Source organism: Taeniopygia guttata, chromosome 3 (assembly GCF_048771995.1).
Source record: "Taeniopygia guttata chromosome 3, bTaeGut7.mat, whole genome shotgun sequence".
In the NCBI taxonomy this organism is placed as follows: Eukaryota; Metazoa; Chordata; class Aves; order Passeriformes; family Estrildidae; genus Taeniopygia; species Taeniopygia guttata.
In genome coordinates this window covers 22758614-22786599 of record NC_133027.1, presented here as the reverse complement: position 1 = coordinate 22786599, position 27986 = coordinate 22758614, and the positions used below count along the sequence as shown (strand labels likewise).

Sequence of the window (27986 nt, the reverse complement as noted above, 5' to 3'; positions counted from 1 at the left end):
CCTACACCATTGATTTCCTGGGTAATTCTCATTTTGAAGAATGATCTATAAAAGGCAACAAGTATAGCTTCCAGCCCTCATTCATGGTTTTTGGATGGCAGAGGGATTGAAAGCAGAAAAGATTCCCCTTTGCAGTACTACTGAAGGGAACAGTCATCGAGGAACTCAGAGCTGAAAAAACTTTCTCACATGTGAGAACTAAGCTGTCAATTAGTGACCTGATTCATGATCCAGAAGAGTTAGAAGCACCAAAAGCGCTCTCCAGAAAAAGATGACTCAGGTGAATTGATGAAGTTAATCTGTTTTTAAACTGGTTTATCTTGGGTTTTTTTGGTACCTCTTCATTTGTATTCCTTATATAGATAACAAGTGACTTCAGCTTATAAAAATCAAACTTAGTATGGGCAGTTTTTATGCTGTCTCTCTGGGCAGAGCATGCTTCTCATTCTAATAAATAGTACACTGCATTCATACGTAACAAAGTACTTTAAACACAGTTACTTTAAAGACTGATATGAGTTTCATGAGGATAAATCTGCATGGTGCTCCATTGGCTCCTAAATTAGCAATCCCTACAGCAGATGATGTGGGCTTTACAGTTTTTCTTGCAGATTCCTGTAGCAGGTTAGAATTTGATTTACCAATAATCACACAGCAGCTGTATATCATTCTGTGCTGAGATATATGAGTGTTATTAGTCTTGAGAAGTTCAAATAGAGAACATTCTTCATTATGATAAAGGAGGGGACATACATCACAAATAGCTCTATTCTTGCATGGTTCTATTTACTAACTAGTCTTTTAAGAAAATAAAGAATAGAAATCAAAAGAAGAATGGTTCCTAGAATCCTCACTGTCATTAACAAAACCACCCTTAACAAAATAATTTTGGAAAATGAGCTATAATTCAATGGAAGTCAAATTTTAAAAGTGCAAGTAAAGCATAAAATTAGCTTCACTTTGAAATATTAAAAAATAATACTGTGGTATGCATAGTTAAATAGTAATAAAATGACAGTTTGACTCTGAATTACAACTCTTAACCTTCAAAATATATAAACATATATTTTATAAATATTTGTTAGGCTTTATAAATTTTTGTTTATGAATATAAATTGCATCCCCTGAATAGGGATGCAACTAAGATTCTTTGAATAGCCTTTCAGAGGCTTAAATATATAATATCAGACACTCAACCCTTGCCTGATTTATATGAATTGACATTTTTAAAAGCACGGGAATGCATTTATTGTTTTAGCTAATGTAAATTAATCCTATAGCACAATTGTGAACTTCTATATTTGATCAGGGTAAAACTCAGATCATTCAATGGTGATTTTTTTTTTTCTGTAAGATTCTTTACTGTCGCATGAAATTTCATAGAAATTATATAAGTAAAAACATTAATTCTATTCAATCTTATAAAAATATGAACTTATTCAGATGTCCCCAGGTTTCATAAGTAAATGCTGATGACAAAGCACCTGTATTTAATTATTCATGTTCAGCTCCTGCCTGAAGTTCACGATCATCCTTTCTCCTACTTATGAAACCCTTGTTGTTTCTCTTTTTTTCCACTTTTTTCTAAAGTTATTCTATCATGATCTGAAACAAGATTGAACTTTGTGATTAATACTGCTGGAAAAAGCAGCAGCAATGGAGCTACAACATTCACAGTTCTATAACATCATGTAGTTTTAAACTGCTCTTTGTTGGTAAATAATATTCCTTAAAGAATTTTCAAATATTATTACCTCTAAGTTTCTTCTCAAGCATCACATCAGCATAATTTAAGGGCATATAATGATATGTTAGTAATTATGTGACTGCAAATAAAACACATATATTACATATAAAACACATATAAAACACATATATCTGCTTATATTAAAATATCCTTTACAATATGGTTTCTTAGTTCTGGAAAACTCATTTTAGTAATTTTTTATAATAGTCCTGTGATGGAACTCCATGCTTGGGAGAATAAAAGAACGCATATTCTGTCAAAACCTTCAACCATTATCACTGATATTTCAACATAAACTTTTGATCTTCCTGAATAATATCTCTATAGCTACTTGTTGTATGGATAGCACTGTCACCATTGCCTACATAACAACAGTGCTATGGAAGTTGGCACATTCTGGGTTAAACTTTGAAGCAAGGAGACAGAAAACTTCTGAATTCTTCCCTGTTTATAAATCCTTGGCTAGCTGTAACAGACATAGAAAAATAAAATCAGGAAGCACACAGAAAAAACACATCCTTTTTTTTGTTAGTTTGGCATCTTTCTCCTCGATAACAGAAATATGCCCAGAAGAAAAGACAGCATGAACTACAAAAGTTTGTAGAAATAACTAGTTTTGAATACAAATTCAAGGCCTGAAGACAGACACAGGGAGTCTGAAGGAAGAGCATCAGAAGGAGCTGGAGTTACTCTTATGTAAACTGGAGGAAGCAGGGTGGATGAGGCAGTCTGGAAGACTGGGTTAATTGACTCAATTTTCCATATTTTTTCCATACTCTTTCTATAATATAGAAAAAAATACTTTTCATTAATTATTCTAAATATTTTTATTATTTAATAAGTATTCTAATTAATATAATTATTTCTATTAATTCTATTATTTCTATATCCTTTCCAAATTATTTGTGTACTTGGAGGCAGAAATGGATGGCTATAACTCTGTTGATAGGGATTTTTTTACTATCTTCTCCTCAAAGATTATTGGAGACACTCTTCAGCTCATTATACTTAAAGAATGACTTCATATTAAATTTGAAGAAATTATAAGGGCAACCTTTTAGTTTCAACCTTTGAATTCATAGCAAAAGACAAGTGATTTTATTTATTTATTTATTTATTTATTTATAAAAATAAAATAAGCCCCACCTAATTTCAAAGTGAGTATATCTATGATGTCCCAACGCAATTAATTCTGGTTTAAATTCTTAACATTGGAGGAGACGTTGCTAAATAGACATTGCTAAACTACCACAGGGTTGAGAGGAGTTGTTTGCTAAAATTAGCCCTCAGGGTACATAATTTATGAGAACTGAGCACCTTTCTCAGAAGTCAATGACTCAATGAATTTTGTAAGCTATTCTTCGGGCAAAAAAACCCACTGCCTTTCCAGAGCCTAAATATACTACTATATAACAATGCCATCTATAAGCCTAGATATTATCAGTTAACATTAAAATATTTGTAGACTACTCTATTAGGACTTTCTGATTATTTAGATAGTTAGGAATTTATTTTTTTAATCAAAGATACTGTTTTATAAATATCACACTGAGAGAATCCAGTCCCTCAAAGCAGTTAACATCTCCCACTGCAATTAAAGCAAATCAGAACTGAGGCTCATGAGACTTCTGAGGACTGGGAACAACCACCAACACAGTAACTTTTTCCCCACTTACCATCTAAATTCATTGCAAACAAGATTCTCTTCTCGAGAGGACAGTTTCTAATTCAAAACCTGATTATCATCTTATTAGTTTTAGCTAGTAATTTAGCCTTACAAAAGTTCTTATATAGTTCTTTATATTTTTTATAGAAGGAAGAGGATAAAGGAAACTATATTAAATTGGGAATTAGGTTTCATCATTGTCATTTGTTACAGTGTTCTTTGTTTTCACATTTTCCCTTTTTTTGCCCACTCTTCCTTGCCTCTCATCATTATGCACCTTGTCTTGCTCTGTACCTATCTTTTTGGGGTGCAGTTTCTAAAGAGGAAATATTTTCATCTCTAATTAATATATATATGTATATGTGTATGTATATATATATGTTTATACAAATAAACAATGTCAATATGTGAATTCCTACAACTTCATTCCACCCTTCTTGACTTCACCCTTCAAATTTACACTTCTCATTAGACTGTATGTTAGGCAATTAATTATTTTCTTCCTTATTATAGTCTTATTTTCTCCTAGCACTACTAGGAAATTATCTGAATTCAGTTGTATGTATGTATCTTTTGCCCAATATTGTTACTTAATGATCATAGTTTTTTATGAAGGCTTTAAAAAATCTCTGCAAGTGTGGCATTAGTTTAAGTTCCAAATTAGAAGGCAAAAGACAGCAGAATAAACAGCATATTTGGCTGGGGTCATAGCTACTGCTATAGATTAAAGACATTAGAAAAGCCACCTCTTCTCTACAAGATTAATTGAGAAGGTGTGGCTTTGGTAGAGAAAAAAACTTTTCAAAGTTTTTTTTTCTTTTAGTAGAAGTTTAAAAAGGCTGTTGTAGGGCAACACAATAGCTGATAAAGTCACGCTTTGCTCCTGGACTTTCCCATGGGCTGCTGGCACCTGTTGCCTTTCCTGCAGCACCCAAGAAGAACCTAAACATGAACATTGCCTTTCCTTTTACTTGTACAAGATAGGCAATGTAAGAAGTCAGCTCTGGCAAGGGGTAAAATCATGCTGTCTTCAGCTTTGCAGTCAGGATCATCTTTCCCTGGAATGGAGAAAACAGGTATAAGGAACTCTGGAAAACTGTAGCTTCTCAAAGCACAGCTGAGGGAGATCACATTGCTCAGCTCAGAGACATCCTGTCTCGTTCCAAATATCTGAAACGATGGAGAATCCACTGCCTCTCTGGGCAACCTGTGACAGAGTTTGGCCAATCTGACAATGAAAAAGCCTTTCCTCCTCTATGTCCTGTTCCTGTCACCATGCAAGATGTGAAGAGTCTGTTTTCACTACATCCCTCCTTGCATTGGGTAGTTTCAGGCAATACAGTAAGATCTTCATACTGAGCAAACACAGATCTCTCAACCTCTCCTGTGTGCCCCCAATGGATTGCTATTGGATGTCCTGTAACAAGCCAACACAATAGAGGTGTCTTTGCCCCCACCATCTGTATGGCTCACGTACTCTGGCACAATTAAAGTCTCTGAAGTTAAAATCCCCTCACTAACAGTATACCTCAGGATAAAGGACAAAATACAGAGAGACTGAAAAACCTTGAATTCCTTTTCCAGCAGATTCTATGCTATAAACCATACTGCCATTACTGCTTAGAATTTCGTCCTTGTGCATGTCAGGATCTCTTCATTTGTGCATGGTAATTTTTGTAATGTTATCACCCATAACAAAAAACTCTTTTCACATTTTTTTATCTAATTAATTACAAAGAAAACAAACAGTATCAGCTGAAACAAAAGAAGAAAGTTTTTTTAACTTGTAATAGCTGATTAGGAAAACTTCAGGCTGTAATGTTCAGTTACAGATTTGTAACTGATTCTGATTTATGTTTTCTTGACTGCTATTGGGTATCTTAGACTTTTATTAGCTATAGGAAAACAGATTTTTTTACTTGCACCTTTATGTAATAAGAGATAGTTACTTATTATAATAAAAAGGTTGTAATTTGCCATTTTAATAGTTAAAGAATTACATTTATAGATGGTGTTGAGTATGAATCAATTTAACAACATGTGAGTGGCATGATGGTGGCTTGAACATTTAATGGAGCAATATGTGTGTGAGAGGGAGCTGATGAAAATATCAGTGACACAGAGGATTCCTTATCATGGTTTAGTGAATTAGATAATTTCCTTTCATATCCCTTGTATCTAGCTTCTAGCAGTAAATGTTCCTTTTCATGCAGTGCTGCTGAAGCAAAGATCTTCCATAGCCCAGACTAGGCCACAATCTCTCCTTTGTGTGGGTTAACCAAAAATTATTCCTATTGAGTCCATCTGCTGTCTTTTTTAACAGCTATTTGTTGCAGAGGGAACCCTGCTGGAACAGAAAATACAGATTAACGAGGAAAATGAAATTACTCTTTACTGTTCTGTCATCTGTGCCTGCTGAGTCCTGCTATTTCAGCTCACTAGCCAGGTTGGGATGACCTCCACAGCTGATACAGGGGAAGGGAGAAAAGCTGAGTGAGAGCAAAGAGAGATAAGAGCACATCACACAGTGGAAGCCATTCATTTTGTTTAAAGGAATGATGTGGAAAGTAGTGTGGATTGTATTATGGATGGAAGTAGTTATTTGGGGAGCAAGAAGAGATCCCTGCCTTGCCCTTAAAATCTTAACTGCTTTTAAGACAAATATTTTGTTTTTCTCTAAGTTGGTAGACCTTTCAGAGAACTTAGCAATCTTTTTGTAATTATTTACATTAATAAACCAAATTGGGTGAGAAGCATTCATGTCAGGGCTCCAAAGAGGGTCCAGTTACTTCTAATTTACCATACAGAGAAGATCGTGAATAATATCTTCTAATTTCAGTTCTTTACATGTTAAAAATATGTCCTGAAATTAATGTATGACCTTAAAACACCATTAAAAGACTACAAACCCTGTGTATTTGTACAGGTTTGCACAGTAATTTGGAAAAATTAGTCTGATGTATTTTTTGTTGGCCTGGAGTGAAATGTTATCATCAGAAATCAGCTGATCCTGATGATGCAGAGAGGTCAAGTGCTGATTAACCTGTTTTTTTGTTGCTCATTTCTATCTTGATTAAACTAGGCCCCTGAATATGCTCATTTAAATAGCAGGTGGCATGTTGCTGTATTGGAGAGCATCTAAAGCAGAGTGAACATGAATGACTTCTACCATGCAAGACACTCCCACTGAGCTTCAAGTAGACACTAAAGTCACATGGCCTTAAAAAGTCTGACTCAAAATCACAGCTTAGATGTTGCTGTAATGGATATAGTCTGAAATTGCCTGCAAATGTTGATGGCCCAAGTCATACTGCTTCTAAGAGATTCAACTGGAGTTATAATTCTTATTTTTCTGGGTTACTCACAACTAATTAAAAGGTGCAGGGTTTGGGGTTTTTTTTTCAATTGTTTTAATATATTGTTTGTCCACTATATTCATATGATGTATCAGCTTCTTCATGGTCACAGTAGTGAAGTGCTTCAAAATCTCTAAAACATTTAACCTCAGACCACACTTAAGAAGTAGACCATTGTCTACATTCTCAAGGAAACTCCAAAGTGGAGGTAACATTTATAAATTACTTTGGGGAGTTATACCAGTACAAAAGTTTAACAGATTTGTCTTGATACTCAAGTGAGTTGATCATCATTTGTTTCTGTTTCTCAAAAATGTTAGGCAATGGATAGAAGAAATTAAAATAAAAATTCAAGAAAATTGCAGTGAGGTGGTGGTAATAGATTTTACAGATACTAGTATTTTCTTCTGTTGATGGCTTTTGTACATGGAATTATGTACACTGTGATTAAAAAAGAAATAATTTAGAAGTTAAATTCAATACATTATATAATTTAATATTATTGACACTAACATCTTGTAGACTACTGGATCAAAATTTATATTCTGGGCTTGTTAATTTTGGGGTTGCTATCTAAAGGTTTACAATTAGGAAGTGTTTTTTATTGCAGACAACCTGACAGACTTCCATTTAACTATGCATTGTTACTGACCTCTTACTCAGAACAACTTGCACAATATACTACTGGGTTTTTTAAACAGTGGCTTTCTAGCTGCACTGAAAATTTTCCAGGGTGTCTTCTGTCTGGTCTGTGACTGATGGGCTTGTGAAGGTGTATCACTGAAATAAACACATGCAAATACTGGCTTCTTCAAGGCATGATGACCTTTTACATAGGATTTCAGTAAATTAAAATTTTAAACCCCAAATCCATACAGCTATCTCTTCAGTATTGCATGTACTTTATAAATCTTTCAAAACTAATATCAGAACAAAATCAGGTTGACCTGGAAATACGTAATGCATATATGAATGGGATTAGAAACATTATAAAAAAAAAAAAAAACAGGATCAACTTGTATGCCTAAGTGTGAGGTAAATTATCCTCTTCTTAGTTCTTTCACAGCAATAAATACGCAGATCTAGTGCTGATGATCTTGCCTGGGCACAGAATTATTACAAAGTCTTCCACTACAAGAGCCCACCCATTATGGATACAGTGTGAGATCCATGAAAATGACCACACCAGTCTCAGAAATAGATAGCCTTTAAACTTAGCATTTCTATATCTTTGAGGTGCAATGTTTTTCCTGAGTCCTTTTCAAAGTGATATCAGGACTGAATGCAAGTCTGGTTTTGGAAATGGCTCTGGTTGATCAAGTAACACTGAAATCTGATACAGCTCTCTTACAATTCTAAGCATTTTCCTAATTCAGGAGAAAATAAAATGGGATTGCTATCATATTATCTATATGTGTGTGTATATATATATATATATATATATATATTATGCAACTATTATTATGAAATAATTTTGCATGTTTTGGCTTAAGGTTGAGAAATTTTAAAGGAAGTTGAAAAATTACCAAACGTATGAATTAATGATGCTCAGTTTAACCATGAGAGCAATGGAAAAGAAGTCAAGTATCTAAAACCAAAATGCTGCATAGATGAGGCTGTCTGTCTTGGCCAATCCATTTTTAGGTAGCAGTAGTATTAAAGTAAATCAAATGCTTATCTGAGTTTCCTGGTACACTTATATAATCTGATTCTGTATATATCATCTGAAGAGCAAAGCAATCAAACTGTTTTGAAATACTTAAGGCAGAGTAAGGAGATGAGTAATGGCCAGTGGGGATTGGTTATGAACCAGATATGTCAACCCAGTCATATGTCCTCCTGTGACAGGCTTCTAGCCCTTTTGGATAAAGGGAAAAGTAGGCAAGCTATGTCTCGAATATAATAAAGCATTTTGATATTTTCACATGACATTCTTATGAATAACTAAGTGAAAAGATTAGAAGGTGTATAAAAACTGTTTGGAGAACTGTATCCTGTAGGATCTACTGTATGAGATCCTAAAGAGATCTGCTCTGGCTTTTGGAAATAAATAAATATTCATTGTAATAGAGACATAGCTTATTTTTTATACCAGTAAGTTTGCACTGAATTCAATGTTGTTCTAACAAATCGGAAGGCTGTTCTGTGTAAAAAATGTGCTATTCAGTGGGATCATGTGTGAGGATCCTAGCCAGAAGCAGTTAAACATATAAACAGGAACAACTGACCAGCTTGTTCACACAGACTGAAGGAAAGAAGCTGGACAGCAGCGCCATGGAAAGGGACCTGGGGGCCCTGGTCAGTGACAAGTTGAACCTAAGCCAGCAGTGCCCTGGCATCCAGGAGAGCCAGCGCTGTCCTGGGGGGCATCAGGCCCAGCATGGCCAGCAGGCAAGGGAGGGGATTGTCCTGCTCTGCCCTGCACTGGGGCAGCCTCACCTCGAGTGCTGGGGGCAGGTTTGGATGCCACAATATAAGGCAGATGTTAAACTATCGGAGACTGTCCAAAGCAAGGCCATGAAGGTGCTCAAGGGTGGGCCTTGAGGGGAAGCTGTATGAGGAGTGACTTGAGGGCACTTGGTCTGTTCAGCCTGGAGGAGACTGAGGGGAGACCTCACTGCAGTTACAGCTCCTTGTGAGGGGAAGAGAAGGGGCCGACCCTGATCTCTTCTCTGTGGGGACCAGTGACAGGACCCGAGGGAATGGCCTGAAGTTGTGTTGAGGGAAATTTCGGTTAGATATTAGGAAAAGTTTATTCACCCACTGGGCATTGGAACAGGCTCCCCAGGGAAGTGGTCACAGCACCAAGACTGACAGAGTTCAAGAAACATTTGGACAACAGTCTCAGGCACTTGTGTGACTCTTGGAGCTGTCCTGTGCAGGGCCAGGAGCTGGATTTCAGTGACTGCTGTGAGTACCTTGCAATTCAGGACAGTCTATGATTCTATGACCAGGACTCACCCAGAAAATTAGTTCTAGGTTTAGTGGAGCACAAGATAGGTCTGAACTAGACACATTATTCAAAAAAACTAACAAAGTGGACAATTTCCTTAATACCATTCTAGGTTGTATGGCCTAGCAGTTTAGCCTAAAAAGTAGATGATGCAAGACAATGTTTTTACTGGTTAAAGCAAAAGGAAAAGAGTATTCCAGGAAAGATGTAGATTTCCTGAAGTCATGAGCAATGACAATATTCAAGATGTCTTGCAAATGTGATCTATGATAGAAAATGGAATTTATTTATTTTGTTTAGCATCTATAAGGGAAGACGGTAGGAAATAAGGCAATAGATTTCAAGTATATAAAAACAAACAGAAAAGATTACTGCAGAGAAAAAAGAATAATCTCTTCTTCATGATCATGATAAATAGGACAAAATTCATAGGTACATATTTCAGCAAGAAAGATTTAGGTTAGATATGAAGGAAAATATTATACTAAGAAGTATAGTGAAGCACTGGGATGGATTGCCTGGCATTTTGAGAACTGAATATCTTTATTAATAGGTTGGCAAAACATCTATCAGGGCAACACAACACATAGTTAATCTGGCCTTGAACAAACGGATGGACTGAGTGAAATATAGAAATTCTCAAACTTCTGATTGTGTGCTCTGATTATTCAGTTGAGGATTATTGCCTGGCCTACGACTTATTTAAAATAATATTGTCTTTAACTCATCTACAAAGTTTAATGATGACTTTCACTTCACTACAAAACTTTGGCTGCTTTTTTTTTCTTTTTTGTCTTGCAGCAAATCTGGACTATCTGTATGGTAACACCTACTTGCTAGACCTTTTTGATTTTTTTACATTCTCCATAAAAGCTCACTTGGCATTTGAACTTCTGGAAATTACTGTAATTCAAGTGTTAAGAAAAAAAATTATTTGAATTCTTTTACATCCATTTTTCCCTCTCTTTATTTTAATTTTTTAACATAATTTATATGAATACATCAGATTATTCATGTAATTGTGCATATGTCAACATAATATTTCTTTTTTCCCCCCTCTTTTACAATTCTTTAACATTCCTCCCACTCTATTTTACTCTTGATTTCCTAAAAAATTGTTAAATGTTCAAATTTCTTAATCTTACTTCAGTTTTTATAGAATTCCTGATTGATTTTATCCATAAATATGCTTTTATGTTGATAAACTGGAAAAAAAATCACATGATAGCCATTTTTCTTAGAGATTTCACAACAGTGTCACATTGCTGCCTTCATTCCTTATTAGTCTTTCCTTCTTTTTCTATTTCCTTTTAAACAGCAAACTGAATATTTTAACTGTTTTCTCTATTACACATAATTTCATAGTCAACTTGGAGCTATCATACTATGAATTTGTGATTTCTATTGGTCATCAAGTCAATAAGACTAGCTCAGCTTTACAAAGAGTCAAGAAGACTTGAATAACCATCCTCCTAGACTTATATACATTCTGCTACTTACATATACTTTTACTTTTATTTCTATCTTTTTATTTTTGGGGGGGATAGGGAGCACTGAATGGAAAAAGAATTGGACTGAATTTTCAGTGAATAATTAACAGAACTAGTGGAATTAGCCACCAAGCAAATTTGCATTAAAACAACTACATAATGCATAATGCATACTGTAATAGACATGACAACAGAAAAAAAACTACAGGATTTCAATCTCTTTGCCTTTAGTATAACATCTATATAGAACTGTAAAAAAAAATTGCATTTTTTCCTCCATCAAAATTTTTTCAAGCGAGTTCCAATGCAAAGAACAATTTCCTCTCATGACCTTTCATTATATATACAGTGGCACATCACTAGAAAACATGCAGTTCCCACAGAAGCTAACAGAGTAAGGTTCCTCCTTTGGTATACTGACACCAGAGTTTTCTTCACATTTGCAAATGATGGATTCAGAGTAGCAGTTGAGAATGGCAGGAGATTTTAGATTTTCCTATTCTCTTGATCAATTTTGATAGGGCTGTGACATGCTGTATGAAATATAAATGATTCCGTGCAGGGAAACTACAGTCTACAATGGTGCAAAGGAATGCCATTTGAAACTGACAGATAAGAAAAAGGTCTTCCCCTGAGGAAAAATTGAGAACATCTTAGCATTGCTCAGGTAGAAAAAACTTTTTTTTTTTTATTTTTATCTTTTTATCCAGAGTGTCTTCCCATTACTACGAAACTAAAATACAAACATAACTGTATGATTAAGTGGAGTTAGGTTCTATGCCCAGAAAACATCTGAAATCAATGGAAAAAAAATGTTCTCTGATTTTGTAGGAACCAAAACAATGTATGATTGTTTAATAGTTTCCCTAACTAAAAGAATCATGATAAACCAGTTTATCTCATCAAATATGTCTCGTGTTTAATCTGATTTCCTTCTAGCAAAGTATTGTCCCTGCTCTACATTTCATCTCTAAAGTTTTGTTTCAGACTGTCAGTTCTCAAAGTTCAAAAGGAAAAGGGTCATTATTTTCTGGGATTTGCCTAAATTACAATAATTATAAATTGAGTTTTATCAATGAGGTGTGCATCTTCGAACTTTACTTTTATTTCACCATTTTGATAAAACAAAATCTATTACATGGTATTTCATTCATGTGAAGATGATGAAGACAATTGTATAATATAAAACAGCAAATAAACTATACAGTCTTCATCTGCTGTATCACTTCAGTGCAAAATTAATGCAAGGGGAAACAAAATCAGTTCTGGTATATACTCTCATTTTAAATTTACCAGACAACTCAATTATTGCAGATTGTCAAATATAAAGTCAAATTACAGTCCTTCAAAGTAAGTGTGAAAAGTTCTGATGAGTAACATATTCAGACTCAACTTCATGCTCATATCTTTAGTTCTAGTGTTAACTCCATTTTGGATAAATACTACTGACAAACAGGAAGTTGTTAAAAGAAATCCAAGATTTGTCTGAGCTTAGGTCCAACCAGTCTATATTCATATACAATACTTTCCTTCTTTAATGTTATCTTCCTCCAACAGGTTTTTTAATTAGGTAATTATCATTGCCCAAGTACTCTGCCGCTGATAGACTTATCAATTTTTTTTATTACATTTGCATACAAATGTCACATCACATGGTTCTTTTGCACAACTCAGTGGCAGAATTTGTTTCCAGATTCATAACTAAATTAATGTTCAATGGCATATTTCATCTGCTAGGTGTGCAGGTGGGAAAAGGCTGAAAGTTGCAAGTTTAATTGAGATTAAAAAAAGTAGAATGATGTAAATGCATTTATGTAACATAACATTAAAATAGAAAAACAGGATATAAGGGTAAAGGAAGAGAAGTAAGTTTGAATTAGGCTAGAAAATGTCATTATTGGAATAAAATTTTCTTTGACCAACATTTCAAAATCTCCCTATACAGCATCTGCATTAACAGCCTGGATGTAGCCTGTTGTCTCAGCTGGAATAGGTTTGATGGAAAAAGGATTTTCCATCAGGCAGATGTGGCAGCAGATAAGGAAGGATATACTAGAACTGGAAGCCACTGAAATTTTCAGGGCTTTGAGACAGAAATATTTCTTTGAGTGGCTCATCTCTGCCTCTAAAAGTCATGTTTTTCCCCTACCTCCCTCCCCTGTTCTCCACTGTTAAATCACTGGGACCCGAGAATATTGATCCATTATTTATCTTTGTTCAATGGAGTGGAAACAGAAATATTAGTAAGGAACTATTGGAGATGTGAACACAAAAATAACAATTTCAATTTTGGTTTTACTGTTCAAATCTGTCAAGGAGACTGTATTAATGAGATTGGAATCATGCTGACTACTGTAAGAACCTACCCATACTTAGGGTGAACTTTTCTAAATGTGATAAATTCTATTTCTCATTAATCTTATTCCCAAAATCACAAAGATATATAAATCACCAGTGACAAGTCTTTTGAGCGGTCAAACCTTCTCTTACATTACCAGTGACAGAGAATTTCTGATTCCCATGCCCAAATATTTCCTCCAAAGACATAGTACACAATGCCTACACAACTGCATCAGTTGCAATTATTATTCTTTTGTCTATTGGGGGTTTTTTTGCTATTATAGTGTCTTCTTTTTCATAATGATTACTTTACTGCAAGAGTGATTTAACACTTACCTTTTGCTTGATATTTTTTTCCACCAGGTAATTTACCCATTTAAAATATATTTGCTAATTATATGTGTGTGATGGTATTTAAGATTTAAAGATCTCTTTATTTGGTTGATAGTAATTAGTTTTCACTTGAGTGTTTTTCTAGCTGTGATATTATGAGATGTTGAAAATAATAATTGATAGATTTGGTTAAGTATATTTCACTAATTAGGGTGCTCTGGGGATTTGTAATTGATTTAATTGAAGTTGAAGGAGTTAGTAGATATATGGATAGCATATAAAAAAGAACACATTAGACTGTGGGAGACAGATGTTTGGAAACAGAATAACTGGCTGAGAAATTATGTTTTAGTTGTTGACTGTTCATAAGGAATTGATCACAAACATAATATTTTTTTCCTAATTTTTGCAATGCACGTAAACTTACAAATGTTGTGCTGTAGGACTGTATTTTAATACATAAACAATTTTGTATATGGGCACTTGCATATATTGTATATATATATATATATATGCATGTATGTAAATATATAAACACATATATATACACAGTCTACATTCATATCTATTTACAAGCATTTAACTTTTGAATATCTGGTCTCAATATACTCATATGTACAAAACTATTCAAACATGCTTATGTAATATTTGCAATTTATATATACCCAGAAGGTAATAAAGGCAAGGGAGATAACTTCTTTTCAGAGAATGAGTAAAAAGTAAAGTGATAGCACAAATTTGACACAGAGGAGCAAACATTAAGTATATTTAAAAAAATCTCAGGGGTTTATGAGAAGAACAAAAAGGACTGGAGCCAAAGCTGCATGGCAAGTATTGCTCAGCTACATGGACAGGGAAAACAGTATGAACTTAACTGACCTTTTGTCAGTCTGTGTTGCTGTAATTCCTCTCATCAGAGTTGCTGTGTCCTTGTGGACAATGTCTGCAAAGGGTGTTATCTACATTTGTTGGCCACAGAAAGGGGAGCAGGAAAGACACACTGTTAGCACAGCACATGCCCACATCACGGGGGTTACCGGCTGTGTGGATCACTCCTCAGTGGGCAGTGGTCCTCCCATCAGGATGACCCAACCTGGTCTCTCAGAGAGATTCTTAACACTGGTAAATCACTGTAAACAAAGCTGCAGGCAGGTCAGGAAAAGCTGTCTTTCTTGTCTCAGTCCTGAAACCCTGTAAACTCAGCACAAAAATTATGCCCAGATACCAACAACACTTTATTTCAGGGATACATAACTAAAAATCCATCCATTTAGCAAGTATTATTGATATAATTAATTGTCTTATAACACATCTTGGTCATGCAGCCAAGATATGGACACTATCATTTGTACCTTATAGAGTAAAACCCAGTTTCATGTTTAAGTGAATTAACAACTACAAAATCTAAAGGAGAAACCCTTGCCTACAGTTTGAGAACTGTTTAAAATATATATTATTTCAATATGTTTTTAAGGATTAGTGAAATGAATAGAATTAGGTTAAATATAGCACACTGAAACTAAAGAAATTGCAAGAATGTATAACTGGATTCATATCTTGAAAAAGCTGAAATTCTCAAGGCAAGTTGAGAGGAATAATAACATGATGAAAATGCAGGGAAGGGAATAAAGAGTGTTTAAGGCTAAATTAATGAATAACCAAAGGTTATGCATGTCATGTAGTAATAAATACTGAAAGAACAAAAAAGGTCAGTAGGGATGTACATGAAAGTCTAAAAATAATTGAAGCAGGAAAATAACCTATCAAAGTTATAAAATATCCAGAAAGAACTTAGAAGAACTTAGAATGAACCCTGACTGAGAAAAGTAATACGGAAAATAATAAAAGAAAGAGTCAAAGTGATGTAATGTTAGAAGCACCTTTAAAATATTATACCATTTCTACTTAGTATGAAATGTGCTCTTTGCAGCAATGAAATCAGTTCCTTCATTGCTGCAGCTCAGAAGGAAATAGATGTAGATTATTTCAAAAGACTAATCATGAATGAAATAATAAATGAAAGATACTTTGTAGACAGTTTTATCTGTGTTCAGGTATGAAAGTATAAAGACATCAGCTTACTACAACTCCTTTTTCCTATTCTGTTCTCCCCTCCACAGTATTTTTAATTAGGATTTAATAAAATTGTTCATCTTTTGAAACATTTTGTTTCAAATTTGAGCACCAGGCAACAGAAAATTGCAAACAGGAACTGTGAACATAAATATAAAAAGGAAATTATCTTATTTCCCTCAGCAGCCTAAGCCTTTCTGATTTCAGTTCAATGATGGTTAATACAAAATAAGCTGGAATGAACACTGGCTGTCAGATCTGTACTCAAAACAGGAATGGCCTTGAATTCAAATCAGCTTTTATAGAACCTTCACCCATTTCATGTGCCTCCAAGGTTACTTTGGCAACTTCACCAGGCAACCTCTTCTAGTGTTTTCTCACATATGTGGTGAAATAGTTTTCCTTCTAGCTCCCTGGAATTTCCCTGTTGCAAAGTCCATGGCCTGCTGTTCTTTCATAATGTTTAAGAAGAGTCTGCCTCTGTTTTTTCCTTAAACATCTGTTAGGTAGTTAAAGAGAGCATTAGATAATTCCTTTGCCTTCTCTTTAAGTTGAATGGTGTCAACTTCCTTGGCCTCTTCTCATACATGCTCTTTCATCATCTTGGTATTCTTGACTTTCTTTTTTACAGAGAAATGCAAAACTGGACATATTTCTTCTAAGGTTGTCTCAGCAGAGCCAAGAAATAATCCTTTAATGAACTGGCTTCAATTTGTTGATTTGGCCCAGTATCACAGAATCAGAAGATTGGTAAGATTCAAAAGGAGCACAGTGGGTCATTTGGTCCAGCCTCCCTGCTCAAGCAGGGTCATCCAACAGCACATTCCACAGGATTTCACAACCTCTCTGGGCAATCTGTTTTGGTGCTCAGTCACGCGCACAGAGAAGTTCTGCCTCATATTCAGGTGGAACTCCCCGTGCATCAGTTCCTGCTCCTTGTGTCATGACTTATTACCTGGCACCATCGAGCACGGCCTGGCTCCATTCTCCACCCCTTTCTTGGGATACTGATAGACATTGTTCGTGCCCCTTCTCAGTCATTTCTTCCTGAGGCTGAACAGGCCCAGCTCCCTCAGCCTCTCCTCATAAGAGAGATGCTCCAGTCCGTTATCATCCTTGTAATCCTCCACTGGACCCTCACCAGGAGCTCCATATCTCTTTTATCCTAAGGAGCCCAAACTGTGCACAGCCTCCAGAAGTGGCCTCACCAGGGCTGAGTAGAGGGGCAGGATCACTTCCCATCACTGCAGGCAGTGATGTCCCTAATGCACCCCAGGATATTACAAGGGTCCATTATTGACTCCCATTCAAACTGCAGTCCCCTGTTCCTCCCTTTTGCTTTAATCTCCAATACCTCTCTGAAAAAAAAGTTTAAGGTGCTACTGGCTGAATTAGTAAGGCTGTTGACAGATATGCTCTTCCTCTGCTTTATCTGATTCCTGTCCTTTTCCAGCAGTCCTTGTTCTTTGAGGAACTGTGGAAAGTCCAGTGAGTGGAATGGGGAAGACAGAGCCAGGCCTTCAAGGTGACAGAAAGAAATATTTCTTAGAGTGAAAACCAGAGATTGCTGAAAATCACTGAAAGTACTAGAACACCTTCCTTGCAGAGACATGGAAGACAAGAATAGACTTTTGTGTAAATCCGTTGTATTTCTATTCTGTCTTAGCCACAGTTTGTTCGGTTTTTCTTTCCCTGAGAAAAGTAAATTATTCTAATTTACATTTTATTAAAAGATGCCTTTTTGAGGTTAAAACCTCTTATGCTTTTCTATGGAGTGTGCACCACGAAGAAAATGCTTAGGGAAATTTACTTCAAGGTTTAGATTACAAATTATCCTGTTGTGGCATTATCATACCATCGTGAGTCAGCTACTTTATTTGACTGCTACTGCAAAAATGTTCCTCTCAATGCCTCAACACACAAGTGTCCAAAACAGGGCTAACATAAGCATGCCTCTGCTTAGGCCCTGTAGGAAACCTGTGACTCTTCTTCACCTCTGCTTTAAACCAGTGATGCTTGCCGTCGAGACCAAGTTACTTTTCTCCTATACATATGTTTCTTAGATATTTTGAATTATCAAATCATGGAAGCTCAAGAAAAACTCGTGACACAAAAAAAGCTTTAGAAACTAATCTTACACTTCCTTGCAACAAAAATCAATGCTGATTTGAGAAGGTGAATTTTCATTTCTTCTTAGTCTTGAATTCTCCAGAAATATAGACTGAAAATAAGAAGCAAATTTCTTTCAAAGCTTTTTTGCCTTTTTTTGACAAACATATAGTTAGTCTCCAATCCCCTGGCACAGAGATCAGCAGTATCTTTTTGGAAGCAGAGAAACTCATGCTTCCAGAGTGAGCACCCTTGGCCTCCCAGTTCCTCTCTCATACATTCACATGGCTTCTCCAGAGATCTTTGCCCTTTTCACACTCTTTTACCAGTTTCAAAGATTAAAGTCAATCAGATCCAGTTCCATGCTAAAATGAAGGTATATTTTTATCTTTTTTTGCTGTAAGTTTCAATGTTTTCCTCCATCATGAACCTCTTTATTGCAAATATTGGCAATGTTTTAGGTTGTCATTTTTCCCTACATAACAAGAGTCTTCCCTGCATCTCATTCTGGGTGTGATAGTAGTATTTCTGTATATCCTGGTGTATTAAAAAATTGCCTCTTGAAATGTTAGATAAGAGAGATATAAGTTTGAAAATATGACTGACAGCTCATTTATTACATCATCATAAAACACTTTTATTTTTCTCTGAAATCAATTCAGACCAGTATGACAAAGCAAAATTTAATGTCAAGGAACTACTCTTTTCTGCTTCTTCAATGTAGATGAATGTTAAGCATGCAAATGTTGAAATTAATGTAAATATGCTCTTGTGGAGAATCATCTCCTTGTTTTTTTTTGTTTTCTGCTGCTGTATCCCTGGGTCCTGAAGCCATTTCTATTCCAGTTTGTCTTTTTTTTTTTTTGCCTTTAGATTTCTCCACTTCTCTGGAGGGCTTGCTCTTTACCTTCTAGGCAACCAGTCTTAAAGAGTCAATGTGATATAGTTATATGTTGTTTTTATCTATCCCGTCTTGCCTGCCCTTCTTCCTGCAGTTCTGGCTTTTAAATTAACCCGCAACCTCTCTCCAGGCTTTTACATGTTCCTACAAGGCATAGGAAGAATGGAGCTTATAAACTGCAGGCTGTAGCTGAGAATCATATGCTAACAAAAATTTTAAGATGGCAGTCTCTTTTATTTTTAAATGATTACTCAAGTTCTAATCTAATGACAATGTACATCAAACATTATTAGTGGCCTAAAGTGAGATCGGAATATTTTCCTTTATTTATTCTTAGTATGGATTTTCTACAGTAATTTTGGTGTTATGTCTAGATTTAAGTATGCAACTGACCAAGATTTTCAGCATTCCAAAATCCTTATAGGAGAATTTTTTTTTTACTTGCAAAAGAAAAACTGCTACAGCCAATCCATACAATGAAAAGATTTTGTATGCCTAACACTGATCTAACTGTTGGTGCAAAGGAGATGTCTACAGATGCCACAGAAGTGTTTAAGTGCACCCCAAGTTAAAAGGTGGACAAAGTGGGTGGGTAATCTGTTGGTGGAAAAGCAGTGGTACAGAAACTTTATTAACACTAGAAACAGTTAAACAGTTCTCTCAATATGTTGACTAAAAAAATCATCATTTAAGCCTCGCATGTGCTTACTCTGAGTGGAAGATTACCACTGAGGTGAAAAAATAATCATGAAGAGGAGTGCCACCAGATAAGTGCCTAGGTCTCACACTATTAGGTTATTTCTTTCATTTCCAGATTCCATTTATAGGACATAAATGTGTATAAATGTGTAACATCATCTTACAAATTCCCTTCTACATAAAATTTGGGCACATTCTCCTGTGTTTTTGTTGATGCATTAGTATGCACATTAACTTTGGTGAAGGAGATATTAATGCTGCAGTGAGCAAGCAATTCCTCTCCCCAGTCACAAAATAACAGCAGCAAATAAAGGGTATTTTCCATGTGCCTGAGATTTGAAGCCCAATGAAAAGAGCCCCTCCAGGCTCTCTTGGAGGTGCTAGAGAATACAAAATAAGCCTGAAAGCTACCAATATTTAAATTAGCAGAATCCAGAGGTGTTTTTATTGTTTTGTTTATTAATATGAGTTAGGATAACCAGGGAGAAAAATGTCATTGTAAAATTAGAACAAAAATAGCACATTTAAGAGCTTGCTTTCTTTTTCTCAGTGTTTTCTTCACTGAGTTTAATTAAACTCTGCCCAGTCTGATGAGAAAACTTCCAATTAGGTTCTCATAATAAAAGAGTAAACATATAAAATAACTATCTTCATGGGTTAGTGCATTTGCAAAGTAAATTCTAGTATATTCTAGAAAATTTTAATGCTATGAAAGAACTGTGTATGTTTTTTTTTTTTTCAAATTTGTGGGTTTAAAACTGATATATTTACATAATTGAACCATTATTCTAGTAAAAATTGAAAATAGAAGGTAATAAGATTATATTTTTATATTTATAGTACTCTAATTCTCACTATCATTATGCAACATGTTGGTGATATCAGCAACATTTTCCAGATGCAGTAGTTTGGATGAGTCGGAGTGTCAGTTAATTCTCATTGAAAATTTTGTACAAGCAGTGTCAGAGGGATGGGATAAGAAGTGAAAGGCTTGAAGGAATGCAAAGAGAGAAAAAAGTTATCTGTTGTTTTCAACCAGGTGAGGAAGCTATAGATTCAATAGCACCCATCCAGCTATAAGAAACCATGAGACACTCAATAAGGTTGCTGCATAGCCTCAGAGAATGCTGAGGCCATCCATTACAGTTATTAGATGTCTGTGTCCATGGTATTCTACTTCTGGGAGAGAGAAAAAATATTTAAAAGAAAGGAAAGAAGGAAACATTCTTTGATATAGTCAAAATCAGTATCTGATATTGATGCCAGGATTCATGACACTTTGAAGAATGAAACTTTGAGAAAACCCTTTCAGACAGCAGATAACCACAGCACCTCAAATGACTTCAGGAAGTGATAAGAAAAAAATACAGACTTTGATGTTCATGGAGCATGTGTTGATGTTTTAATAAAATGATGACTCCAAGACGACTCCAGGTAGTAGGTGTCTTAATGCACCTACATCTACAAAATCATGTTCCTGAAAAAATTAACTTCCTTGGAAAATGTGAAATATTTCAGCTGTTTCTATAGGTAGAGGAGATTTTATTTGCAGTAGTATTTTCATTCACAATCACACCATTCTGTCCAGCTTGTAAGAATAATAATGTGGGAAAAACAAATGACCTTCTGAACATCACATTCACATAGAGTTCATGTTCGCTGACCACAGGCAAGGCCTTCATTTACTTTTTGCTCTTCTCTTAGTTTTATTTTTTGTGTTTTATATTTTTATTAGATATTGAAATGCTATATAATTATAAGACCTTAAGTAATATCATAATAAACCTGAGCAATGACCTACCTTTCCCATGTCCCTTCATTTTCACCTCTAACATGGAGCTCATCCTTTCCAGATTGTGCTCTATGAGGAAATTGATGAATATTATGTGAAATGCAGATACTAGAAAATATTAGATGTTGCAGTTATCTAGTTTCAAATAATATTTGATGATAGAAACTGATGATGAATTTATATTATGCTTAAACAAATGCCTGAATATTTGCAATTTTAAAAATGCTTGTATCCTGACTCATCTCATAATCCAGAGTTCTCTGATTCAATGGAATGTCAGATTTATATGGGATTTTATCATTGAAAATTGCTGATTATTTATGATACTGTTGATACACCTTGTCTATAGAATTACAACTTACTGGAATTTTTTTAACTAAAAAGCTAACTAAAAGATCTAATACTTTTTGTTAGAAATGAGGCTTATTGTGCCGAGAGCAAGGCAGTAAATAAATGTCTGTTCTGATATGTATAGTCCTGGCTTTACTACTGCTCTCAGTATGTAGCTTTGTGTCCTAGCATACCAAACTATTCACAAGTTTAAAAATAAACAAAAAGTTTAGTTTATTGTGGTGATTTTTATGGACTTCTGCAGCCTTATTCCTTACAGCTTTAAAGTCTTGCTGATATTTGCTGTATTTCTGCTCCTACATAAGGTATCTGCAGAGCAAGTATCAATAGTTAGGTGTGATGTAAACTACTGAAGTTACTAGTCACCCATTAGTCAAATGGCTTTTCAATAAGGGCACAGATTAAAGAAAAAAATATTTAGCGAATAGAAGTTACATTACTAGCTTGGAAATGTCACTGAATGTGCACTTCCTTTATGTGAATTTCTAGTCAGTTAACTGCTAATGAAAGTTGATGTGGTTGTTCAGCCATTTCAAATAAACTTTCTGTCTGAAACACCAATAATTCGACATGATGCCAGAAAGAATGATTTCCAGCAAAAAAAAAGTTCTTAATTCCCCACTAAACTATTGTACCATTACTGTTGGTCCAACAAACAGTGGATGATGCATCAGAAATTAATTTCCTCTCAAATTGTCTTACAAGCTAAATTTCAGAATGAAAAGATCATCAAGTGACCTAGACTTCTTGTTCTTAGGCCTTTGTAGTTGAATCAATTCTGGGCCTTGGAGGTGGTTTACATCATTGAAGTGAACATCCCAGATATCTCCACCTACTTTGGTTCACATTGACAGCTATCTTGGGACACATGAAATGGATTTTTTTACAACAAAACTAAACTTGAAAAGCACTTCATTCACAAGCTTGATCTTATTCTGAAGCAAATCATCCTTCAGATAATGTGGATAAGCCTAGAATCAGGTTAGTGGAGAAACTCCCTGAAAACATGTCAAGACCACTCCTTATTTTGCTCAGCACATCCATACTTGTTTCTTAGCTCTGTTGATCCTGTAGGTGTAGCCTCATGTGGGATGATAAATATTTTCTAGCTGAGGCTTTGCAAAGAAACTGGTTACCAGTATCTCCTTGTTTTATTTTTACAGCATTTATGTGAGTCCCAATGTGCTAGGAAATTCCAAGCTAAATAGTTTCTATTGGGTCATACATTTGTTTCCTCTGAAATGAAAAGAAACCAAAAAAAGTGGAAAACCAAACCAAAGAAACAAACAACAAAATAAGAACCCATCAGGATACTTTGGACCAAAAAGAGCCCTTCAGCTGTCCCATTTCTAAACAGCAACAAAAAAGTGATTCATGAGAAAGTGATTTAGAAGGCTTAATGCAGTTACAACATAACAGGAGAGAATGTTAATGAATTTTGTGATTTGTACTTTACATTCGGGAGTGCTGGGCCTATCTCAGAGTTCCCCAGTGTAAAAGTCATGGCAAACTGGGGCAAGTCCAGCAAAGGACCACTGGGATTTTGAAGCATCTGATATGCAAGGAGAGGCTGAAAGAGCTAGGACTGTCCGGCCTGGAAAACAAAAGGACAGAAGATCTTACCCACATAAATACACAACACACTGGTGATGCCATCTGAACATAATAAAATGTTTTTTCATGTGAGAGTGACTGGTTGAACACAGAAGCAGATTACCCAAAGAGGTGTCAGAATCTTCTGTATTTGAAGGATGAAAACCCTGAGTTAACAGCACTGTTTCGAGCAGATACATTGAACTAGCTGATCTCCATCAGTCATTTCCAACCTCAAGCATTCTGTAATTCGGTAGTCTGAGAAATTAAACAACCTGTAACTTAGTAATGTTAAATGCTTAACCTATACAGGGCCTAGAGCTGAACATTTTAGGGTCTGTGTAATTGCACTTTTAGGATACATGAAGAGTAGCGAGTTGAAATCAAAAGTCACTGTGTTTCTAACTTTATCACAAAATTTTCTGATATAAAAGTATATTGTCATTCTTTATTTTCTTTTCAGGTTTTCTTAACTCCTAATCGTGTCCCAGAAATGCACTGTACAAGAGATTATGTTAATATAAAATAATACGTGAGCAGCTTTTATTTTTCAAGTTTCTCAAAATATGATTGAAATTTTATAAAAGAAAATATTATATTTGGCATTGTTGACAAAAATAAGCAAGCCTCTAATGAATTATAAAGCCTGTAAAAATCTCTCATTAATTTTTTAGATTTGCTTGAGTATTACTGCAGCATGTACATGATAAAAATTCTGAAAATTATGTCCCATCTCTATATCAATATTTCTTTAAAGAAAGAACAAAAATATTAAAAAGTAAATTTTTCATGAGTATGCCACTAAATACAGTAATTATTAGATTAAGTAAGCTGAACTGTGTAGAGTTGTTAATTGGCTACGATTCCAAAATAGCTTTTATTGATCTAAAATGAGCAATGAATGGTGAGATGTTGCCATCATAGAGTACAGTGAACCAGAATCTTCTGCAGCAGTAAAATTCTGGTAAAATTCTAAATTTTTCAGGGCTTATTATATAAGCCCTTAGGGCATTTTCAGCCTTGCCTTGCTTATTATATAAGCCCTCAGGGCTTATATAATAGTAAAGAATATTTCTAAAGAAAGAAAAATGCCATATAAAATATAAATATACAGGAAGAACTTAGTTTTTCTTCTAACTTTCCCTGAATCAAACAAATATGATTTGTTATGGGATTAAAAGAGGCAGTAAACACCACAAGGCCTAGTTCTTGGAGATGCTTCAGGAGAAATTTATCAGTCATCTTGAAGGATGACTCTTCCTAAGAGATTTTGTTAGAATTGTTAGCTATTGCATACCCAATGGTTCATCTTAAGTAACTTATGTATCTAGGAATGAGCCAGTAGATTAGTTTCCATCAGGAGGCTGAAATAAAGCAGTATTTCTGTGTGTTTCTCAGTTCTTTAATTATGAACATAATAAACACAAATTTAGCATGTCTTCTAAATTGCAGGATACTATGCTTTCTGGAGATGTATTTTCTGTAACTTGACAGGTGGGAGATAAGGTTTCTAGTAGGTTTTGATCGGCAAGTACTTATTTGTATATAATTTAATGCACACACAAGGTAGTAGGTTGACCTTCATGGTCCATCTATTCACAAATCAGAGAGAGCAGAGCCAAAAATCTGTCCATGCCTCCATCATATTCCTGCCCCAAAGATAAAGGAAATTAAGTTGTTTCCATGGCCACATCACTTTTAGTGCATCTGTTGACCCTGACAGCGATATTTTCTCTTACAGCAGAATCTGTGTGGCTTAGAAAGTATAGGAACAGATTAGAGATAGGCCTAGGCTTGTCACTTTGTAACTAATCATCACTTATATTTTGCATAAGGCAAGACAGAGCTTTTAAATAAAGAGACATTCGGCAACTGACTGATCAGAACTCAAACTAGAATCAATCGACTCTTACATGTCAATATAAATATCACTAAAGTTCTATCACAAGCAGCGAGGTTGCGTTTTCTAAGCTTTCACCTTAACCTTCCCTTTGTTATATCACCAACAGAAATTATTGATGAGAATAAAATTGGTAGATAAACTACAGAATCATGTAGTGATTGGATGGGACCTCCAAAAATCATCTGGATCAGCCTAACTGTTCAACCAGGGCCACCTAGAGCCAGTTGCCCAAGACCCTGTCCAAAGGACTTTTCAGTATCTCCAAGGAGAGAGAGCATACAACCTCTCTGGGGCAACCTGTGGTTCTGCTCAGTTACCCTCAGAGTGAAAAGTGTCTCCTGATGTTCAGATGGAACATCCTGTGTTTCAGTTGTGCCCATTGTCTCTTGCCTCTCTAGTCACTGGGCACCACTAAAAACAGCCTAGCTTAATTTTTCTCAGCATCCCCCTTCAAGTGGCTATATATGTTGACAAGATCCCTCTGAGACTTCTCTTCCCTAGGCTTAACAATCACAGGTGTCTCAGCTTTTCCTCATAGAAGAGATACATCAGATCCAAATCTGAAATAAAGGTGTCCTTGGACCAAAGGCCTTTATGTTCAACTACAACCGTGATTACAGAAGGTATTGTGTGAATCTATTATATCAGTGACCACACTGCCAGTCTTGATAGTGATTAGCAGCAGTTAGTTTTGTAATTTGGGCTTAATTGCCTTACTTAATACATGGTTCAGCACACCAGAATTTGTCCTTCTAATTTCAGTGGAGATCAAAGGTAGTGAATTCTTTTGAGACTGTGCTATAGATTCAGCTAACAGTAGAAAATTGGCTGCAAGTAGCTAAAAAAATAAATGGTTTAATGTTCAATTGATTATTTAACATTTCTGTATAGTGTTTTCTAATTAAAGACTATAGGCCCAGTAGATCTCTTCAGTATTAATAGACATTGTATGCTCCATGTTTTGCTTTTGTTTTGTATTATATTTCCTCATACAGCCCCAATGAGCTATTACTTTTTTGCATTCAGAACAAAAGTGAACCGAATAATATTTTTCCTCTTTTCCACTTCTGTCTTCATGCAAGAACTACATCCTATAAAATGCATTTTAATTTAGGCAAACATCATAGAAGAAGTCTATATTTTCCTACAGTTCTTTCTACTCTGCTGCAGATCCAGAGAATTAAACTTGATTTCGCTTATATGACAGTTGCTGGACCACTACCCACAGCCTAATGCAAAGCCATATAGCAAGAATAACTGGAGGGAGAAGCAGAAAATCACTGGCAGGAATAGCTGGTTGCTGCTATCGCGCTGCCGCGGTAGTGTGGAGGAAGGGATTTAGAAAGGCCTTGGGAATTGGAAACTGAGGAAAAGATACATTTAGGAGACGCTGCAAAGGATTGTCAGTACTCTAGTGAACAAAAATGATGAAATTCGCAACTTCATTGACATGCTGAACCATACACTATCAAATGTTCAGGTAAACTCCTTTCATGCCATCAGTGAGCTGAATGAGGAGTTTGATGGTCTGTATTCTGTCCTACATGAGATGAAGGAGAGCATGGCCAACACTATTCAGCAAGAAGAAGCTCGTAAAATTCAAGCTCTGCAGGATCAGCTGAGCCAGTGCAGCTGTGCCCTGGAGAACTCAGAAGAGCTGCTGGAACTTGCTGTGCAGTCACTGGACATAAAGAACCCTGTGGAGCTCTTAGAGTGTCACGGTGGCTTCAGCATTCCGCCTCTCTTTGAAACCAAAAGTCAGTGACAGTATGACTCATATGATGGTGGACTTCACCCTGGAAAAGCAGATGCTCCAAGCTGTGAAGTTTTTGCCACTCCCTAAAGCTCCAGAGATAGATGTAGCAGCATGTCTGGTTGCTGACAACTGCATAACAATGTCATGGAGAATGCCTGAGGAGGACAGCAGAATTGATCATTTTGTGCTGGAGTATAGGAAAACCAACTTTGATGGGCCCCCACGACTAAAAGGGGAGCAGCGCTGGGAGCTGGTTGACTACATTAAAGCTACTCAATACACATTATCAGGTTTGAAATTTGATACAAAATACATGAACCTTAGAGTGCAAGCTTGCAACAAAGCAGTGGCAGGTGAATACTCGAACCCTGTGACTCTGGAAACCAAAGCATTTGTGTTCAGTTTGGACAGTACTTAATCTCATCCGAACTTGAAAGTTGAAGACACCTATGTTGAATGGGATTCTACTGGAGGCAAAAGCCAAGAAAAAATAAAAGGGAAAGAAAATAAAAACAGAAGCAACACAGCGTCTCCGAAGAGATCCACTAACAGCCCAAGAGCCTCGGCGAGGGGCAGCCGGGATCGCTTTGCTGGTGAATCCTACACAGTGATGGGAGACACTGCTATTGAAAGTGGACAGCATTACTGGGAAGTGAGAGCCCAGAAGGACTGCACACAACTGACCTCTCTTCGTCTCTTTATCTCGACTCCTTGCGGCGACCGAGGCGCACCGCCGCTCGGACCGTGCTAACCCAGCCGCTGCCTGGTGAGCCCAGTGCAGCGGGACCACGGCAAACCCCGGTCCCCTGAGGGGACAGCTAGCCGGAGGGGTCCCGGGGGGCCGGGGAGGGACGGGGGACAGCCGCAAGTGACCCCCAAAAGCCGCAGCTGGTAGTTGGTCTTTCTCAACTATCGTCTCACTCT

The 27986-nt window shown here is 35.9% G+C and overlaps 1 pseudogene; it reads left to right on the top strand.

Annotated features, from left to right (window-relative positions):
- The window catches only part of LOC100229729 (FSD1-like protein), a 106657-nt pseudogene that overhangs the window by 41086 nt on the left and 37585 nt on the right, over positions 1-27986 (top strand).